Source organism: Bombina bombina, chromosome 2 (genome assembly GCF_027579735.1).
Source record: "Bombina bombina isolate aBomBom1 chromosome 2, aBomBom1.pri, whole genome shotgun sequence".
Lineage (NCBI taxonomy): Eukaryota > Metazoa > Chordata > Amphibia > Anura > Bombinatoridae > Bombina > Bombina bombina.
The window spans coordinates 388,514,090-388,532,226 of NC_069500.1; the positions used below are offsets into that span (position 1 = coordinate 388,514,090).

At 41.4% G+C, this 18,137-nt stretch overlaps 1 protein-coding gene across 2 annotated transcripts in view; it reads right to left on the reverse strand.

Moving 5' to 3' along the window:
- RIMBP2 (RIMS binding protein 2) overlaps positions 1 to 18,137 on the reverse strand; it is a 1,089,352-nt gene that overhangs the window by 1,002,106 nt on the left and 69,109 nt on the right. The window lies entirely within an intron of this gene.

The window sequence follows — 18,137 nt, forward strand, 5'->3', positions numbered from 1 at the left end:
ATTTAGATAGATATATTTTCTTAACAGCATTTCTGTTAATATGTAAATAGATATGAAATAAGTTTGTAATGTACGGGTCTTGTCTTAAGTAATTTGATGCCTTTATGGGTGCTAAAGAGTTAAAATTTGATCAATCAGTGTAAACCAATAGGAGTCAACTTGATACTTTTAGAATGTGGGGTAAAACACTTGTGTACTATCAGCTTTTGACAACAGAGTATAGCCGATATGCGTCAGCTGGGCTTGCTGATTCTCTGGTTTTTCACGCACGGTGTGTTTGAATGTTTTTAATGATGTCAGAATAAAACATTCAAGATTTTACTGAAGCTGGTGCTCTGCTTTCCATCTTTGTTATTTTGCTTGTGACTGACCTACCTGGCGTGAAGCACAGCAGTTTGGGTATATCCCTATCTTTTTCCCAAGCCCTTATAGTATGCCCTCACAGACCCGATGCAGGACCAATGGAAAACAAGGAGGCTACACACCCCCCCTGTGACATCTGAGGAGCGTGCCAGTCTACACGCAGGACCCACAGTTGAAAACCTCATACAATAGAGGGACAAAAGCCCGCCAAGCAGCAGCTGTATGTGTATCGCTCTGGAGAATCCACACCCTAAGACTGGATGAGCACTTTTATGGGGGTAAGCGAAGTTTGTGACACAGCCACGAAGAGACTATTGTAACGTTATGTGACATGTTGACAAACGCTTGGCTCTGACTTTCCTTGCATTAGTGTCACTGCTACATTTTGTACCATCAACTATACGGTTCTCAATCGGGCGCAATTGTGCAAAGGGGAATTCCTTTTGTTACTTTGATGTATGAGAACATATATTTAAAGGGACGTCAAAACCCCCAATTTTTTTTCTTTATTTAGATAGAGCATATATTTTTATTAAACTTTCCAATTTATTTATTTTCTCTAATTTGCTTCATTCTTTTGGTATCCTTTGTTGAAAAGCATACCTAGATAGGCTGAGGAGCTGGGAAACTGGCTGCTTATTGGTGTCGGGACATATATGCCTCTTGTGATTGGCTTACTGATGTGTTAAGCTAGTTCTAAGAAGTGCATTGCTGCTCCTTCAAGAAAGTATACCAAGTGAATAAAGCAAAAATTGATAATGTGAAAAATGTAAAATTAAAATGTTTACATTTGTATGCTTTATCTAAATCATGAAAGAAAAATTTTGGGTTTCATGTCCCTTTAATATTAAAAGTGAACACATCAAATTGTATACAAAATATATAAATGATGTATTTTTTGTTTTGTTTAATACACTAAATAGTATCCAACCCACTATTATGTTCCATATGGATTTTGACTATACTGTTGTCAATTTTTTGTACCTGAAAAAATATAAAGCTGAATCAGATACTGGATTGGCACTATACACAACACTGTTTCAAAAGCCAACAAACAAAAATTACACCACTGTGGGTTGTACGAGAGGTCAGATAGGGAATCACAGTTAAAGATGATGAAGCAAAAGTTTACTCAAAGAGGATATCCCAAAAGGACTTTAAAGGAACAACATGAGTGGGTACTGAACCTCGCACAGGACCCACTATTACAACGCAAGGTAACATGGGAATCTAGCAGATTGAATTTTATTACCACATATACCATCCAGCTTCAACATTTGACAAGAATTGGGCAACAGTAGTCCAGATAGCAATTTAGTGACAAGAATACTGATGATGTTTAAAGGCAGGGGACCGGATGATATTACAATTCAGTGAGAACTGACCAGGAATCCATGCCAGTGGAAGGGGGGGGGGCTGTAACGGACGAACACTCAGTGAAATCCCAAGGCACAGTATTCAGCAGCATTCGCAGGTCTATACAGCAGAATACAACATTTGCATATACAACAGAGGGGGGACTCCATCTGACACGTTTTCCATCATTACAGGCGCTGAATCATAGATGGAATACAATCAAAATCAATCACTATTTCAAATATGTGAAAGCTAATCAAATGTGCGAGCACTCTAAACCAATCAGCGCTGACTTCACAAGCACTAAGTGAAACATATTAGAGAATACAAGACATGAAAAAAGACAAATTTTTTATTTTGTGATTCAGATACAGCATGACATTTTTAAGCAACTTTCTAATTGTCACGGATACCAGACAGCTAAGGCTACCCCCCACCCCCCTACAACTTCACCCCTGTTGTTATCTAGTCTAGGTGTGAAGTGTCTTTCTGTTATTGTGTAAGTCATCCATTGTCCTTTTGTAAGTCAGGATGTGATTAGAATCTTGTTTAACTAATCATTGTCTGATGTTTGTCTCATTGTATAATATTTGTTTCTATTTGTGTAGTAACTACCCCCATTTGTTGGAAATGTATAAAAGCTGTGTTTTCTGTGCAATAAAGCAGTTCTTATTTCACCTGAATGCTAGTCTGTCTAGTTATTTGGGTGAGCTCCAGCTAAAATCACTTTCCTGGGCTACATAGCTGCAGTCGGCAGGGAGGAAGCAGGACCGATTTGGCGGAGCTACCCAGTCAGGGTATAAGTCACATTGGTTGGCAGCGGTGGGATTTGCTTCTTCCACATGACTCCTGCTGACAGAGAAGGACCACAGTAGCTGGTAACTATGGAAGCCGAGTACCTAAGGAGAGTACAGGAGGCACTGACCAAGATGGATGGTCCTGAATCTGAACTGGACCAGTTGAGCTGCAGGAGCATTGTCCGCCAGCAACTATGGAGGGAGAGACTTCAACAAGAAAAGGATTGTGATGGAAAGGTCCTCCCCACAGATGATGAGAGGTACTGGGTCCGGTGGGACTTAAGAGTGCTTTTCCTGGGAGAGCAGCCCATGGAGGAATGGCTATAGAAACTAGATCGGCTGGTTTGGGCAGAGATGTGGGTGGAGGCCGGCTATCGGGACCTCCGATGGCTCACTATGCAAGTACGGCCATGGCTGGAGGATTGCTCCCCCACAGAGGGCTTTGGCTTCGGCGGCCCTGGGTTACTATTGGAGTTGACAGAAGACCCAGAATTTGGGAGCGGGGCGAAACTGAGAGTAACGAACATTGGCCTCTCCCGAGAGCAGCTGTTGGATGTCTCGGGGGTACCCTGGCTGGTATCCGATATGGTATCGCTTATTGTCCAAAAATGGGAACTGGGAAAGGCATATAAGAGGCTGCTAGACCGAGTTCTGCAGCATGCCACGGAGTCTGCACGGAGCTGTGGTGCAGCACTCTGGGAATCATGGAGGTTGGCCTCAGATGAGTGGCAACAGAGCATAAGAGACGACGAGCTGCTAGATACAAATCAGCAGCCTGGCCCCAAGCTTATAGACTTGGACAAGGGAGCCACCCCAGCAGAAGCGCTGGCAACAGGGCAGAGAGCCGCCGGCCTCTCCCCAGCACCTGTAACAGCTCCAGGAAACCAGGGAGAGGAGGAAGTCATCCTCCCTCCCCTTACAGAGAACCCCTTGCAGGGAGCGATGGATGTCGATAACTCTCCCCAGCAGCAGAACCCCTTCCTGGGAGAGGAGACAGTTGGTCTCTCTCCCCAGCGGCAGAGCCAGGAGCAGGTAGAGGAGACAGTCTGTCTCTTTCCTCAGTGGCAAAGCCATCCCCTGGGAGTGGAGGTAGTTGTCCTCCCTCCCCGTAAGCAGAACCCCTTCCTGGGAGAGGAGACAGTGGCAAAGCCATCCCCTGGGAGTGGAGGTAGTTGTCCTCCCTCCCCGTAAGCAGAACCCCTTCCTGGGAGAGGAGACAGTTGGTCTCTCTCCCCAGCGGCAGAGCCATCCCCTGGAAGCGGAGGTAGTTGTCCTCCCTCCCCATAAGCAGAACCCCTTCCTGGGAGAGGAGACAGTCGGTCTCTCTCCCCAGCAGCAGAGCCAGGAGCAGGGAGAGGAGACAGTTGTTCTCTCTACCCAGCGGCAGAGCCATACCCTGGGAGCGTAGGTAGTCATCCTCCCTTCCTGTAAGCCGAACCCCTTCTGGGAGAGGAGACAGTCGGTCTCTCTCCCCAGCGGCGGATCCATCCTTCGGGAGCGGAGGTAGTCATCCACCCTCCCCTTACAGAGAAGCCCTTGCAGGGAGACAGGTATCGATCTCTATCCCCAGCGGCCGAATCCCTTTCAGGGAGAGGAGACAGTTGGTCTCTCTCCCCAGCGGCAGCACAGTTTCCCATGGAGCGGAGGTAGCACACCTCCCTCCCCAGTGGTAGATCTCCTTCTCGGGAGAAGAGACAGACGGACTCTCCCCTCAGTAGCTTGGCAGGGTCTCTACCCTTTTCTTGTCCCGGAGTATTTCTCAACGAGGGCAAGCGTTGCATTGGGCAAGGAGGATAAAAGTGTATACAGTTGATGCCACATGTTTTGGCATCCGAGATTTACCTGCCCCACCAAGGAGCAACCTCCCCCTCTGGTCTGGGGTGGGAATGCAGCTGGGAAACCAGCACTAGCTTTGTTTGTGTGCGGGTCAGCCATTACTAAACAGAGTGCCACAGAGAGAGGTAGTGTGGCCATGGAACTTAAGGACACTGGAACTTGTGGGACAGCAATTGTTTGGGAGCTGGCCTTAGCAAACTTGTTTGGGACTTTGCCTTATGTGACTATCCCTGTGCCCAGGGCGCAGGGTATAAATGCCAGCAGGAACCCCCCCCCAGGATGCCCCAAGCTCTGGAGAGATGGGATAACCTCTCCCAGCAACCAAGAAGTGGAAGGCCACCGTCGGACACCCCCAGGCTGACCCATTAAGGGTCTAGTTGGGTCTGCCAAACTGGAGGGGGGGAGATGTCATGGATACCAGACAGCCAAGGCTACCCCCCCACCCCCCTACAACCTCACCCCTGTTGTTATCTAGTCTAGGTGTGAAGTGTCTTTCTGTTATTGTGTGAGTCATCCATTGTCCTTTTGTAAGTCAAGATGTGATTAGAATCGTGTTTAACTAACCATTATCTGATGTTTGTCTCATTGTATAATATTTGTTTCTATTTGTGTAGTAACTACCCCCATTTGTTGGAAATGTATAAAAGCTGTGTTTTCTGTGCAAGAAAGCAGTTCTTACATCACCTGAATGCTAGTCTGTCTAGTTATTTGGGTGAGCTCCAGCTAAAATCACTTTCCTGGGCTACATAGCTGCAGTTGGCAGGGAGGAAGCAGGACCCATTTGGCAGAGCTACCCAGTCGGGGTATCCGGGGTATCCGTCACACTAATTTACTCCTATTATCAAATTTTCTTCATTCTCTTGGTATCTTTATTTGAAATGCAAGAATGTAAGTGTGACGGATACCCTGGCTACCCCGACTGGGTAGCTCCGCCAAACAGGTCCTGCTTCCTCTCTGCCGACTGCAGCTATGTAGCTGGCAAGTGACCACAGCTTGTAGCCACCCCTGATGCCTGACAGCACCAGTACTCAGGGTCCCACCGTGTGGCAGACTCCAGCTACCCAGACTAGGTAGCTCTGCCAGAGTGTCCTTCCTCTGCCTGGAACAGGCTGCTATGTAGCCTAGGGAAGTGATTCTAGCAGGAGCGCACCCAAATAACTAGACAGACTAGCATTCAGGTGAAACAAGAATTGAATTTATTGGGATAAACACACATCTTGTATACACACACACATCTTGATAAAACAGGGAGACAATGCCACAGTTTTTGCGCCATTCCCGCCCCTCCAGACTGACCGGCGCCTCCATAGCAACCATAGTCCCACAGAATCCAAGGACACAGTGGTGATGGTTTTGGGGTGATCCCGGGGGAGCGGCGGCCCTTCCAGGGTGTCATTTGAAAGCTCTCGGTCCCCAGATGCTGCAGTCCAAAAAGCGAGATTCGTTACTGGGGACCGGAGATACAGCCTGTTGAAGTTATGGGGGTAGGGGTGTCCAAAACCCCCGGTTCTCAAAGCAGCTCCCCTCTGGTAATTCCCCCACCTCTTGTCCTCCTTAGGGGTTACTAATCCCCAAAAGAGTGGAGCTCTGGGGCATATGGTTTCTGGAGCGACCAGGGGTAAAGTTAGCGGGTGTCCTGCTGTCCTGTGGCTGACCGGGAGTTCCAGGAGCCCGGACAGCCTGAGAGGAGTTAGGTGGGTGTCCATTGTGAGGCGGCTGACCGGGAGTTCCAGGAGCCCAGCCAGCCTAGGAAGGTTTTCCAGGTCATAGACCAGCTCTTCTCTAAACAAGTTTGGAACACAAAACCATGAAAACAAAAGCTTCCAGAGATTATAGTTGCTCTGAGGAGCCCAAAAGCACTGAGAAAGAACAGGGGTGAGGTTGGGGGGTAACCTTAACTGTCTGGTATCCGTGACAGCAAGTTTAGATGCCGGACCATTTTTGGTGAACAACCTGGGTTGTTCTTTCCGATTGGTAGATAAATTCATCCACCAATAAAAAAGCGCGGTCCAGAGTAATGAACCAAAAAAAAGCTTAGATGCCTTATTTTTCAAATAAGGATAGCAAGAGAACAAAGATAAAATGATAATAGGAATACATAAGAAAGTTGCTTAAAAACGTAATTTATGTAAAAACGTGCCTGATAAAATTCATTTCTTTCATATTGGCAAGAGTCCATGAGCTAGTGACGTATGGGATATACAATCCTACCAGGAGAAGCAAAGTTTCCCAAACCTCAAAATGCCTATAAATACACCCCTCACCACACCCACAATTCAGTTTAATGAATACTCAAGTAGTGGGGTGATAAAGAAAAGAGTAAAAAGCATCAAAAAAAGGAACTGGAAATATAATTGTGCTTTATACAAAAAAACATAACCATCATAAAAAGGGTGACTGATCTAGTAGAATAAGATGTAATTCTCTGAGGCGGGGCCTAACCCGACTCCAAATAAGCCTGATGAATCAAAAGCTTTAACCAAGATGCCAAGGAAATGGCAGAAACTTTCTGACCTTTCCTAGAACCAGAAAAGACAACAAAAAGCCTAGAAGTCTTCCTGAAATCTTTAGTAGCTTCAACATAATATTTCAAAACTCTTACAACATCCAAAGAATGTAAGGATCTCTCCAAAGAATTCTTAGGATTAAGACACAAAGAGGGAACAACAATTTCTCTATTAATGTTGTTAGAATTCACAACCTTAGGTATAAATTTAAATGAAGTCCGCAAAACTGCCTCATCCTGAAGGAAAATCAAAAAAGGAGATTCACAAGAGCAGATAATTCAGAAACTCTTCTAACAGAAGAGATGGCCAAAAGTAACAACACTTTCCAAGAAAGTAGTTTAATGTCCAAAGAATGCATAGGCTCAAAAGGAGGAGCCTGTAAAGTCTTCAAAACCAAATTAAGACACCAAGGAGGAGAGATTGATTTATTGACAGGCTTGATACAGACCAAACCTGTACAAAACAGTGTATATCAGGACGCTTAACAATCTTTCTGTGAAATAAAAAAGAAAAAGCAGAGATTTGTCCCTTCAAGGAACTTGCAGACAAACCTTTATCCAAACCATCCTGAAGAAACTGTAAAATTCTAGGAATTCTAAAAGAATGCCAGGAGAATTTATAAGAACACCATGAAATATAAGTCTTCCAAACTCGATAATAAATCTTCCTAGAAACAGATTTACGAGCCTGTAACACAGTATTAATCACTGAGTATGAGAAACCTCTATGACTAAGCACTAGGCGTTCAATTTCCATACCTTCAAATTTAATGATTTGAGATCCTGATGGAAAAAACGGACCTTGAGACAGAAGGTCTGGTCTTAAAGGAAGTGGCCAAGGTTGGCAACTGGACATCCAGACAAGATCCGCATACCAAAACCTGTGAGGCCATGCTGGAGCTACCAGAAATGCAAATGATTGTTCCATGATGATCTTGGAGATCACTCTTGGAAGAAGAACTAGAGGCGGGAAGATATAAGCAGGTTGGTAACACCAAGTTACTGTTAACACATCCACCGCCTCTGCCTGAGTATTCCTGGACCTGGACAGGTACCTGGGAAGCTTCTTGTTTAGATGGGAAGCCATCAGATCTATTTCTGGAAGACCCCACATCTGAACAATCTGAGAAAACACATTTGAATGGAGCGACCACTCCCCCGGATGTAAAGTCTGACGGCTGAGATAATCCGCTTGCCAATTGTCTACACCTGGGATATGTACTGCAGAAATTAGACAGGAGCTGGATTCCACCCAAGAAAGTATCCAAGATAGTTCTTTCATAGCTTGGGGACTGTGAGTCCCACCCTGATGATTGACATAAGCCACAGTTGTGATATTGTCTGAAAACAAATGAACGGTTCTCCCTTCAACAGAGGCCAAACCTGAAGAGCCCTGAAAATAGCACAGAGTTCTAAAATATGGATTGGGAACCTCACCTCTTGAGATTTCCAAACCCCTTGTGCTGTCAGAGATCCCTAGACAGCTCCCCAACCTGAAAGACTTGCATCTGATTTGATCACAGTCCAGGTTGGACAAACAAAAGAAGCCCCTTGAACAATACGATGGTGATCAAGCCACCAAGTCAGAGAGAGTCGAACATTGGGATTTAAGGATATTAATTGTGATATCTTTGTATAATCCCTGCACCATTGATTCAGCATACAAAGCTGGAGAGGTCTCATATGAAAACAAGCAAAGGGGATTGTGTCCGATGCTGCAGTCATGAGACCTAAAACTTCCATGCACATAGCTACTGAAGGGAATGATTGAGACTGAAGGTTCCGACAAGCTGAAACTAATTTTAATCGTCTCTTGTCTGTTAGAGACAGAGTCATGGACACTGAATCTATCTGGAAACCTAAAAAGGTGACCCTTGTCTGAGGAATCAAGGAACTTTTTGGCAAATTGATCCTCCAACAATGTCTTTGAAGAAACAACACTAGTTGATTTGTGTGAGATTTGGCAGAATGTAAAGACTGAGCTAGTACCAAGATATCGTCCAAATAAGGAAATACCGCAATACCACGTTCTCTGATTACAGAGAGAAGGGCACGAGAAACTTTGAAAAGATTCTTGGAGCTGTCGCTAGGCCAAATGGAAGAGCGACAAATTGGTAATGCTTGTCTAGAAAAGAGAATCTTAGAAACCGATAGTGGTCTGGATGAATCGGAATAGGAAGATATGCATCCTGTAAGTCTATAGTGGACATATAATGACCTTGTTGAACAAAAGGCAGAATAGTCCTTATAGTCACCATCTTGAATGTTGGCACTCATACAAAACAATTCAAAATTTTCAGATCCAGAACTGGCCTGAAAGAATTTTCTTTGTTTGGGACAATGAATAGATTTGAATAAAACCCCAGACCCTGTTCCTGAAACGAAACTGGTATGATTACCCCTGAGAAATCTCCAGATCTGAAACACACTTCAGAAAAGCCTGAGCCTTTACTGGATTTGCTAGGATGCGTGAGAGAAAAAATCTTCTCACAGGAGGTCTTACTCTGAATCCTATTCGATACCCTTGAGAGACAATACTCTGAATCCATTGATTTTGGACAGAATCTGCCCAAATGCTTTGGAAAAATCTAAATCTGCCTCCCACCAGCTGAGCTGGAATGAGGGCCGCACCTTCATGCAGACTTGGGGGCTGGCTTTGGTTTCTTAAACGGCTTGGATTTATTCCAACTCGAAGGTTTCCAATTGGAACCAGATTCTTTGGGGGAAGGATTTGGTTTCTCTTCCTTATTTTGTCGAAAGGAACGAAAACGGTTAGAAGCTTTAGATTTACCATTAGGTCTTTTATCCTGAGGCAAAAAAAAAACTCCCTTCCCCCCAGTGACAGTTGAAATAATCTAATCCAACTGAGAACCAAATAAATTATTACCTTGGAAAGAAAGAGATAGTAATCTAGACTTAGATACCATGTCAGCATTCCAATATTTGAGCCACAAAGCTCTTCTAGCTAAAATAGCTAAAGACATAGATCTAACATCAATTTTTATGATATCAAAAATGGCATCAAAGATAAAATGATTAGCATGTTGAAGCAAGCGAAAAATGCTAGACAAATCAGGATCCATTTCTTGTTGTGCTAAACTTTAGAAATGGCAGGCCTGAGAAGATAGCCAAAATATAAATAAGCTTTCCTTAGATAAGATTCAAGTTTCCTATCTAAAGGGTCCTTAAAGGAAGTACTATCTTCCATAGGAATAGTAGTTCATTTGGCAAGAGTAGAAATAGCCCCATGAACTTTCGGGATCTTTTCCCAAAACTCCAATCTAACTGCTGGCAAAGGGTACAATTTTTTAAACCTTGAAGAAGGGATAAAAGTAGCACCTGGTCTATTCCATTCCTTATAAATCTTTTTAGAAATAGTATCAGGAACTGGAAAAACCTCTGGAGTAACCACAGGAGGTTTATAAACAGAATTTAAACGTTTACTAGTTTTAGTATCAAGAGGACTAGTTTCCTTAATATCCAAAGTAAACAACACCTCTCTTAACAAGGAACGCATATACTCTATTTTAAATAGATAAGTAGATTTGTCAGTGTCAATATCTGAGGTAGGATTTTCTTAAACCGATAGATCCTTATCAGAGGAGGATAATTCAGTATGTTGTCAGTCATTTGAAATTTCATCAACTTTATGAGAAGTTTTAAGGCAGCAGGGTTCCAACAGTGGTTTCTGAGACAGGATCAGATTGAGACAGGATCAGATTGAGACATGCAAACAGCATAGCCGTCTGAACATAGACAAAGGCAAGAGGCATATAGGAAATGGGGTTTTAAATAATGAAATTATTTGGCGCCAAGTATGATGCACAACAAATTTTTTTTTGCCGCAAACAACATCCGGAAATGACACACTCGCGTCATTGCAGACTCAACCTTGTGCAAGGAAACTCCTCATCAACTAAGACGCCAGAAATGACAAATTTGCGTAACCAGATGAACCTTAGCGCGAAAAAATTCTCACGCCAAAAATGACGCAATAAACATCAGCATTTTGTGACCTCGCAAGCCTAATTTTGCCCGCAATTTTTTTTTATAAAAAAACAGTCAATTTAAAAAAAAAAGACTATACCCCAGGTAAGAAAAATATTTTCCTGAATATGTTTTTTCCCAAATATGAAACAAAGTCTGCATAAGGAAATATACATAAACCTGACTCAAGGCAAATATAAGTACAATACATATATTTAGAACTTTATATTAATACATAAAGTGTCAAACCATAGCTGAGGGTGTTTTAAGTAATGAAAACATACTTACCGAAAGATACCCATCCACATATAGCAGATAGCCAAACTAGTACTGAAACAGTTATCAGTAGAGGTAATGGAATATGAGAGTATATCGTTGATCTGAAAAAGGGAGGTAGGAGATGAATCTCTACGACCGATAACAGAGAACCTATGAAAATATTTCCCGCGAGGAAAACCATAGAATTCAATAGGTGATACTCCCTTCACATCCCTCTGACATTCACTGTACTCTGAGAGGAATCAGGCTTCAAAATGCTGAGAAGCGCATATCACAGAATAAAATCAAGCACAAACTTACTTCACCACCTCCATAGGAGGCAAAGTTTGTAAAACTGAATTGTGGGTGTGGTGAGGGGTGTATTTATAGGCATTTTGAGGTTTGGGAAATTTTGCCCCTCCTGGTAGGATTGTATATCCCATACGTCACTAGCTCATGGACTCTTGTCAATTACATGAAATAAATTGCATGCTCTATCTGAATCGCAGAAGAAAAAAATTGGGTTCAGTGTCCCTTTAACAATGGCCTTCTAAGTATGATACTTGATGTTGCCATTCATATATTCAATCTATGAAATAACTAAGGTCTGACTCCAAGTTTAAACTGCTATACACACACTTTTAAAATTCTATCTCCCTTCTCATTGGTTAAAAATTCTTATGACGTTTCTCTACATGTGCGCTCGTTCAAATTTTCATCTATTCTGTTTAAACAATCAATTCATGTTGGATACAATTTTTTTTTTTGTGTGTGTGTACATTTCTTTCTTTCTTAATTTCTACGACATAACAGAGTTTAATCCTTTTGGAACTCTTGTCTGCATCATAAACTCTTGTCCATTCTAGAGTGTCTGCTTGTTTTTGATGACATTTTGTAAAATGTGATATTAATGGAGTTGTAAGGATACCTGTTTTTATATTTATTAGTTGTTCTCTTATCCTTTCCCTAATTTCACGTGATGCGAGTCCCACGTACTGTACATTACACTCCAAACACGTTAATAGATAAACTAAATTTACAGTTAAAACACTCTCTATGTACAAATTGTCTACTTGTCAATGCACCGTTGAATCCATTTCCATATTCTAGATATTTGTGATTACTACATATATAAACCCCTTTATGGCTAAGCCATGAGCTTTGTGGATTCTTATTGGTTTCGGGAAGTTTGGTGGGAGAAACTATAATCCCAATAGTTTTTGCTCTTCTATAGGCAAAGAGACATCCTTCCCTAATCGTTTGAGTTAAACTATCTTCTGCTTTGAGAAGTGGTAGATGTTTGCAAATAATTTTACAGATTGTGTTATATTCATTGCAATAATTTGTGAGAAAAGTTACCCCTTTAAAAAACTTTTCTTTAGGTCTGGAATTTAAAAGATTTTTTCTATCTAATCCAGCTACTTGTCTTCTTATTGATTGAATGTGAGCTTTTTTTCTACCCTCTCTCCTCTAATCTTTCAGCCAGTTTTTTAGACTGCATTTCATATTCATATGATTCTGTGCAATTTCAGTGGGGGGTAATTTCATAACTGACTCTAATACTCTTTTAGGATGGCAGCTTCTTGCATGTAGCAATGTATTGCCTGAGATTTGTTTTCTGTAGGTTGTGGTATATGAGCATGTATGCTTTAGGACATTGATCTTTTAACTGCTTCTCAATTGGACCTCTATATTCTGTACTCTATTAAAAAAGTATTTTATGAACGTGATGGTCTGGCAGAAGGCATTGTGTGAGACGTGTATGGAACACTGCAATATGGCTTTCCCTTTCTGGTATGTTTTATTGTACTTGCCAATTTAAGCATGATAGGCGATCTTAGGGCACAGATTGAGGTGTATAATATCATATTTAGCTATTACTTACAGCTGCTAATTTTACTGGGCATTGATTTTGTAATGCACTGAAATTGCATTACTACAAAAGACCCATTTAACTGCAATGGAGCATGACATGACAACCTGAAACAAGGGTTGGTTGGAAAACTATTTTTTACTCAAAATACAGGCTAAGAAAAGTGTGGTAGCTATACTGTTTAAAAAGACATACATCAAAATACAAAATAAATATAGTACTAAGCAAATGTTTTAGGCAGGTGTGAAAAAATGTTGTAAAGAAGGAATGCTTTGACAGAGTAGAACTTTCCTGTAGTATATCAGTCTGATCCCGCCTAATATGGTCAGTCCACGGCCAAAATACCAGGCAACTCCTTTCTGAACAAGGAGCACGGGCAACCCCAGATAATCGTTTCGCTCTTCATTGGGCGTCATCAGTGAGGTGCAGCCATATTCCTTTAAGCTGGTGGTTTGTCGCTGAGAGTGTGCTTCTCTCTGTTTGTATTATGTCTCCCTAAGGGAATAAAAAGGGCAACCAGATGTGGTTGCTTAGAGGAATATGGCTGCACCTCACTGACAAAGCCCAAAGAAGGCTGACACGATCGCCTGGGGTTGCTATGTTCCTTGCACAGAGAGGAATTGCCTGGTACTGCAGCGCTGGACTGACCTTAATAGTTAAGATCAAACTGATATACTCCAACTCTGTAATAAGCATTACGTGGCTAAAAAGAAGCTGCACCCAGGTGGTAAATCGCCATAGAACAAGCTAAGAAGTTATGTTATTGAGCTGGTTGTTCATTCCTGATTGTGCGCTTCTCTCTGTGTGTATTATGTCTCCCTAAAAGTTTTTTTTTTATAAATTAGCAAAACGCAACGTGAAAGAACAGAAGAAAAATCTAAATCAAATAAATATTTGGTGTGACCACCCTTTGCCTTAAAAAAGGATTATTTCTCCTAGGTAAACTTGCACATAGTTTTTTAAAGAACTTGGCAGGTAGGTTGTTCCAAACATCTTGGAGAATTACCACAGTTCTTCTGTGGATGTAGAAAGCCTCACTTGCTTGTGTCTTTTCATGTAATCCCAAAAAGACTCGAGAATGTTGAAATCAGGGCTCTGTGGTGGCCATTCCATCACTTCCAGTACTCCTTGTTCTTCTTTATGCAAAAGATAGTTATTAATGACTTTGGCTGTATGTTTGGCGTCATTGTCATGCTGCTAAATAAATTTGGGACCAATCAGATGCCTCCTTGACAGTATTGTGTTATGGATTATTATCTGCCTGAACTTCTCAGCATTGATTAATTCGGATCAAATCTTCAACTCTGCCTCAAACTTGCAAGGAACCTCCAACCAAGCTTCACTGTTGCCTGAACACAATCATTCTTGTACCACTCTCTAGCCCTTCCGTGAATAAACTGCTTCCTGCTACAGCCAAATATTTACATTTTTAACTCATCAGTAGAGCCCCTGCTGCCATTTTTCTGCACCACAGCTCCTGTGTTTTCCTATATAGTTGAGTCTCTTTTAGGCTAATGGCATTGCTGGGCATTTTCTGCACTAAGTGTCCCGGGCCGACCACTGCATTCAGGCTTCTCAGGGTTGCCAATTTCTTAGTGCTTTTTAAGAGCATATTGGATAGCACATCTGGAAACTGCTGTTTGCCCTGAAATTTCTACATAGGAGAGACCTTGATGATCCAGTATAACTACCTTGTGTCTTGTTGCTGTACTTGCCATGGTGTATGACTTTTGACATTACACTGTCTTTAACACCCACACCCTGTTAACAGTGTTTGCCTGTTTCTCACCCAGTTTTATTCCTCCTACATAGATGTTTCTGTTTCAGTTACAGATTGTGTTTCAACCTACATTTTAAACTGATTATCATTAGTACCTGTTTGGTATAATTGTTTAATCCTGCAGCTAAAGATATGCTTACAAAATGCTGAACTTTGATCAGGTGTACCTAACATACAGCAACATCCTAGCACCCCACTTACTGACTTTGTTTCAATCTATAGATAAACAAGAAACTTTTCCTACACCAACCAAAAAAGCACATATCTCGGTCATCCCTAAAGTAGGAAAGCAACATGATTCCCAAAGTAACTTCCGGCCCATATCACTCCTTAACTAAGATTTAAAAATCTATGGAAAATGTTTAGCTTAACGCATAAATCATATCCTACTATCCCTCATCCCCATGGATCAAGTAGGCTTTGTCCCAGGCAGAGAGGCGAGGGACAATACGATTAGGAAGCCCCTACTAAAGGAATAAGTTAAAACAAATAATATCAAGACAATACAATTATCTACTGATGCTGAGAAGGCTTTCAATCGCCTTAACTGGAGTTTCTTGATCCTCACTTTACAGAAAGTTAGAATAAATGGCCTCCTATCTTCTAGATTTCAAATTGGTAACGTACAAGACAGGGTTGCCCATTGTCACCCCTCCTCTTTGTCCTCAGCATTGAAATGCTAGCAGCTCACATATGCCAAAATCCCAAAAATCAAAGGAATACCCCTAGGAGATAACTATTTTAAAATATTACTATATGCCGACAACATCTTGTTGTCGCTCACTTCCTACACACCTCACTTCATGCAAAAAGAGTTTGACCTATTTGGCAAACTCTCCTATTTTTCCATTAACAACTCGAAGTCTGAATTTCTTAATATCAACCTTACTAAAAATGAACTTCACACCTTAACTGATATAAACCCATATAAACGTCAGCCTAAAGCTTTAAAATACATTGATATCAGCCTCACTCCTAACCATCAATAATTATTCACCCCTAACTATAAAACGCTCTTCACTAACATTCAGAAGGAATTAACGTCATGGTCAACACATCCCTTCTCTTGGTGGGGACGGATTTAAACCCTGAAGATGACTATTCTCCAGAGATTATTATTTATTCTCCAGGCAATACCTCTGACTATCTTATCCTCATTCCTCAACAGAAAGCAAAATCTATTAAACTCCTATGTGTGGGGCCCTATAAAACCATGGGTGAATAGAAATACTCTATATAGACCGCAAAGAGAGGATGCGCTTGGTCTCCCCAATCTTGAAAAATACTACAAAGCCACACTGCAAATGATACTAGATTGGCACAGAAACTCCCAAATAAAAGCCTCGATTACAATAGATTTGCATATCCTTAGGGCCCCTAATGTAGGAGCACTATGTTGGATCTCCAAATCCCATAGGTTTGAACCAACTAAACTCTTCCCCCTCTTTATAAGTGTCTTCAATACTTGGGATAAAATCACACACAAAAATGTGTACATTACAACACTACGATGCCCGCTTACTCCAATTTCACTGAACGCCAAACTAATGGGGGGCTGGAATATGCCATTACCTTACCAACAGAGCTTGAATTAGATTACACAGTCCCTATCTGTTAACTACTAGATGGCCCACAGTTAAAGCCAAAAGCTGACATGAAAGACATACTTAATGGAGCCTTCACACAATGGCTCAAATATAGACAACTACAGCAACTCTTACACACCTCCATGTACCAATCTTACCTGATCAGACCCCTAAAACCTATTAAAAAATTTGTACAGTGGATAGTACACTAGGGCATTCCCTAGCTATAGCAAAATCAATTTTACCACTGAGCAAAACACGCAGTTTCCTACCTTAGTACATAGATGGCATTTAGAACTTGATAAAAAACTAGATCCCCAGACCTGGAGACAAATCTTCCAATGCATTAAAAAAATCTTCGACCTACACTAAGCTATTAAACGATAAGATACTAACAAGATGGTACTTATCGCCAACACGTATTAACCCTAATTCCTCGTATAGATGTTGTAGGGGGATATAGAAAAAAAGGTACTATGCTCCACACAAAGGGTGGAGCTGCCCTAAGCTTAGCCCATTTTGGGCATCTCTAGAGAACTTCCTGCAACCCCTGTTAGGACCCTTATTCACCCTAAACCCATACACAGTGTTACTAAATCTGCTGCCCCAGAAAACATGCAAACTCGGCCTTAGGCTACTGCACTTCTCCATAAACTCTGCAAAGACTCTAATTGCTAGGAACTGGAAAAAACCCATCACCCCATCTATAGCCGAGTGGATTACCCACAGGAAAGACACTTTAATACTTGAAGAATATGGATACTTTAGAACCCCAAAAATCCAAATGTTTCTAGATATAAAATTATATTGGGAATCCATCTTAAATAACTACCACAATCCTTGGTACAAGAGTACCCCACCAGCCCTGCCCCACAACCCTTGATACAAGAGTGCCCCACAACCCTTGGTACAAGAGTACCCCACCAGCCCTGCCGATCACCTGAGTCCCTACTCCATTTTCAAAGACAGATTAATAAATATTCCCCAGGTATAACCCCAGGGGACTGACCAGACACAATGAAAAATAATGTAAATTCTGTTATATATAGACACTGCTTGCATGAACCAATACAACTAAAGCTTAATTGCTTATTGTTTATGTACAGGACAACCTTTGTACTGTTTACTATTGCACATTCACTATTTTTATAATGTGCAAAACTTCAATAAAAATTATGTTTAAAATAAAAAGTATATTAAAATAACCATGTTTGCTGTGCAAAACAGGGGAATGGGTAATAAAAGGATTATCTATCTTTTTAAACAATAACATTTTTGGAGTAGATGGTCCCTTTAAGAACACTAACAATTAAGATGCTTCTAAAGCTGTTTGCAGAGTAAGATGACTGCTTAAAAAAACAGCTTTGCTTTGTAGTAAAGTTTTTAATGCCCACAACAAGTATCTGTCATGACCAACACTAGCAAACAGGAGAAAATACTATGCTATAAAAATTAAATAGATGCCTATGTGTCTTTACAAAATTAATTGTACCTCAGTTATCAAAAATGGAAATAATGTAGACAGAGAGGTAAAAAAGTAAACCATTAGCTAATATTGTAAAAACATTTGCTCCTAATTCTTTTAAGGATGTGCTTAATGTCGAGGGCCACAGAAATTGCCTCATGCTCTCCTTAATATTACAACATTTTTATTTTTTTATTTTTATAATTTTTATTGAGGTTAAAGTCATAATATAACACACATGAGGCATATCAAATAAGGCATGAATACAGGAGAAAGTTATCACAACATGCGTTTCGCTGAGAATACAAAGTCGTGCCTTGAACATCATAG